Source organism: Rhinolophus hipposideros (genome assembly GCF_964194185.1).
Source record: "Rhinolophus hipposideros genome assembly, chromosome: 13".
Lineage (NCBI taxonomy): Eukaryota > Metazoa > Chordata > Mammalia > Chiroptera > Rhinolophidae > Rhinolophus > Rhinolophus hipposideros.
Window position 1 is genome coordinate 5,732,476 of NC_138059.1, and position 4,592 is coordinate 5,737,067.

Sequence of the window (4,592 nt, forward strand, 5' to 3'; positions counted from 1 at the left end):
TTTTTGTTTTTAAATTTATTGGGGTGACAATTATTAGTGAAATTACATAGATTTCAGATGTACAATTCTGTATTATCTCATCTATAAATCCCTTTGTGTGTTCACCACCCAGAGTCAGTTCTCTTTCCGTCACCATATATTAGACACCCTTACCCTCATCACCCACCCCACACCCCCGTACCCTCTGGTAACCACTAAACTATTGTTTGTGTCTATGAGTTTTTGTTTCTCATTTGTTTGTCTTGTTCTTTTGTTGTTTTTGGTTTAAATACCACATATCAGTAAAATCATAGGGTTCTCTGCTTTTTCTGTCTGACTTATTTCACTTAGCATTATACTCTCAAGATCTATCCATGTTGTCACAAATGCTCCTATAGCATCTCTTCTTAGCGCCGAATAGTATTCCATTGTGTATATGTACCACAACTTCTTTATCCATTCATCTATCAAAGGATATTTTGGTTGTTTCCCTGTCTTGGCCACCGTAAATAAAGCTGCAATGAACATGGGAGCACACGTGTCTTTATGGATAAATGTTTTCAGATTTTGGGGGTAGATACCCAGGAAAGCGATTGCTGGGTCATCTGGTAATTCTATTCGTAATTTCTTGAGGAACCTCCACACTGCCTTCCATAGCGGCTGCACCAGTCTGCATTCCCACCAACAGTGTATGAGGGTTCCTTTTTCTCCACAGCCTCTCCAACACTTGTTACTATTTGTCTTGTTGATGATAGCCATTCTGACTGGGGTGAGGTGATTTCTCATTGTGGTTTTTATTTGCATTTCTCTGATGATTAGTGATGTTGAGCATTTTTTCATATGTCTGTTTGCCATTTGTATGTCCTTTTTTGTCTCAGTCCTCTGCCAATTTTTCAATTGGGTTGTTTGTTTTTGTTGTTGTTGAGTTTCATGAGTTCCTTGTATATTTTGGATATTAGCCCCTTATCGGAGGCACTGTTTGCAAAAATCTTCTCCCATTCAGTTGGTTGTCTCTTTATTTTGTCGATGGTTTCTTTTGCTGTGCAGAAGCTTTTAAGTTTCATATAGTCCCATTCGTTTATTTTAGCTTTTACTTCCATTGCCTTTGGAGTCAAATTCATAAAATGCTCTTTGAACCCAAGGTCCATAAGTTTAGTACCTATGTTTTCTTCTATGCAGTTTATTGTGTCAGGTCTTATGCTTAAGTCTTTGATCCATTTTGAATTAATTTTGGTACATGGTGACAGATAACAGTCCAGTTTCATTCTTTTGCACGTGGCTATCCAGTTCTCCTAGCACCATTTATTGAAGAGGCTGTCTTTTCCTCCATTGTATGTTTTTAGCTTCTTTGCCAAAAATTGTCCATATTTATGTGGTTTTATTTCTGGGTTCTCAATTCTGCCAATACCATGCTGTTTTGATTATTGTAGCCCTGTAGTACAAGCTAAAGTCAGGGAGTGTGATACCTCTAGTATTGTTCTTTTTTCTTAAGATTGCTTTGGCTTATCCGGGGTCTTTTGTGGTTCCAAATAAATCTGATGATTTTTTGTTCTATTTCTTTAAAAACTGCCATTGGGATTTTGATGGGGATTGCATTAAATCTGTATATTGCTTTGGGTAATATGGCCATTTTAACTATGTTGATTCTTCCAATCCATGAGCACGGAATGTCTTTCCATTTCTTTGTGTCTTCTTCAATTTCTTTCAAAAATGTCTTATAGTTTTTAGCATATAGGTCCTTCACATCCTTGGTTAAGTTTATTCCTAGGTATTTTATTCTTTTTCCTGCAATTGCAAAGGGAATTGTTTTTTACATTTCTTTTTCTGACATTTCATTGTTAGTATATAGGAATGCAATGACTTTTGTATGTTGATTTTGTAGCTGGCAACTTTACTGTATTCGTTGATTGTTTCTAATCACTTTTTGGTGGAGTCTTTAGGGTTTTCTATATATAGCATCACATCATCTGCAAAGAGTGACAATTTAACTTCTTCTTTCCCAATTTGGATGCCTTTTATTTCTTTCTCTTGCCTGATGGCTCTGGCAAGGACTTCCAACACTATGTTGAAAAGCAGGGGTGATAGGGGACAACCCTGTCGTGTGCCTGAACGTAGAGCAAAGGGCTTCAGTTTTTCACCATTAATTATGAGATTAACTGAGGGCTTGTCATATATGGCCTTTATTATGTTAAGGTATTTTCCTTCTATACCTATTTTATTAAGTCTTTTAATCATAAATGGATGTTGTATCTTGTCAAATGTTTTTTCTGAATCAAATTGACATAATCACATTATTTTTGTCCTTTATTTTATTTCTGTTATGTTTCACATTGATGGATTTGCATATGTTGAACCATCCTTGTACCTCTTGTACCCCACTTGGTCGTGGTGAATAACCTTTAAATGCATTGTTGTATTTGATTTGCTAGAATTGTGTTTAACATCTGTATTCATCAGAGATATTGGTCTGTAGTTTTCTTTCTTTGTGTTATCCTTACCAGGTTTTGGTATCAGAGTAATGTTGGCCTCATAAAATGAGTTAGGGAGTAGTCGCTTCTTCAATTTTTTGGAAGAGTTTGAGCAGGATTGGTATTAGATCCTCTTTGAAGGTTTGGTAGAATTCACTGGTGAAGCCATCTGGTCCAGGACTTTTGCTTTTGGGAAGGTGTTGGATGACTGATTCAATTTTATTACTGGTGATCGGTCTGTTTAGATTTTCCAGTTCTTCATGGTTCAGCATAGGAAGGCTATGTGTTTCTAAGAACTTGTCCATTTCTTCTAGGTTATTGAATTTGGTGGCATATAGTCCTTCCTAGTATTCTTGGATGATCCTTTGTATTTCTGTGGTGTCCGTGATAACTTCCCCTTTTTCATTTCTGATTTTGTTAATTAGTGTCTTCTCTTTTTTTTATCTTATTGAGTCTAGCCAAGGATTTGTCAATTTTGTTAATCTTTTCAAAGAACCAACTCTTTGTCACATTAATTTTTTCTATTGTCTTTTTGTTCTCTATTTTACTTAGTTCTGCTCTGACTTTTGTTATTTCCTTACTTCTGCTGACCTTGGGTTTCACTTGTTCTTCTTTTTCTAGTTCTTTAAAGTGTAACATGAGGTTATTTATTTGGGATTTTTCTTGTTTCTTGAGATAGGCCTGTAATGATATAAATTTCCCTCTTAAAACTGCGTTTGCTGCATCCCAAACATTTTGGTAGGATGTATTTTCATGGTCATTTGTTTCTATGTCTTTTGAGCTCTCCTCTAATTTCTTCTTTGACCCAGTCTTTCTTTAAAAGTATGTTGTTTAATTTCCATGTATTTGTGTTTTTTCCTGCTTTCTTTTTGAGGTGATATCAAATTTCAAAGCCTTGTGATCAGAGAATGTGCTTGGTATGATTTCAATCTTCTTAAATTCGCTGAGGTTGATTTTATGTCCCAATATATAGTCTATCCTTGAGAATGTTCCATGTACACTAGAAAAGAATCTATAATCTGATGTTTTAGGATGAAGTGATCTATAAATGTTAATTATGTCCATTTCATGTAATGTGTCATTTAGGGCTGCTATTTTGTTATTTATTTTCTGTTTGGATGATCTGTCCATAGCTGTCAACGATGTATTTAAGTCCCCTAGTATAATTGTGTTTTGGTCAATTTCTCCCTTTAGTTCTGTTAGTAGTTGCTTGGTATATTTCGGTGCTCCCTGATTGGGGGCATAAATATTGATGACTGTATGTCTTCTTGTTGTATAGTCCCCTTTACCATTATGAAATGTCCATCTTTGTCTCTTATTACCTTTTTCAGCCTGAAGTCTGTTTCATCTGACATCATTATGGCTACACCTGATTTTCTCTGGGTACCATTTGCTTGGAGTGTCAATTTCCACCCTTTTACTTTGAGTCTATGCTTGTCCTTGTAGCTGAGATGTGTCTCTTGGAGACAGCATATGGTTGGGTTTAGTTTTTTGATCCAATCTGCTACTCTGTGCCTTTTTATTGGTGAGTTCAGTCCATTTACATTTAAGGTGATTATTGATATGTGAGGATTTCCTGCCATTCTATCTTACTTTTCTGGTAAGGCTGTGTCTCCATTGTTTCTTTGCCTTTTTGTTGTTGTCTATTATTTCTGTGTGGTGGTATTCCCAATTATTTTTTTCAGATAAATTTCTCTAGGATAAACTTAAGTCTAATGGAATGCAAATTTTTAAGATGCCTTTCATATACTGCTAAATTGCTTCCCAAAAAAGTTGGAGGAACACATTCTCACTCCAGCAATATAGAAGAGTCTAACACTTGTCTCTCCACAGCAAATGCTGTCATTCTTGTCCACATTCCCCACTTAGTGATACTGAACCTTTTTCCATCTTCATAATCATCACTGCTTATCTCCTGCTGTGCTGCTGACTCTCCTTGTACACTTTAGCCCTTCTCACTCTGTTCTCACTCTGTTCCGCTCCATATCCCAGGGGAGAGCTTCACCAGGCCCTCTTACCCTCAGCCGCCTTGCTGGATTCGGTGGCCTCTGTGGGGTGTCAGAGGGCAACAGATTTCTCCTGCTCCCTTCCACCAGGCCAGGCCAAGGTTTTGGCAGAGCCTATGTTTCTCTGCCTGTGGCCACA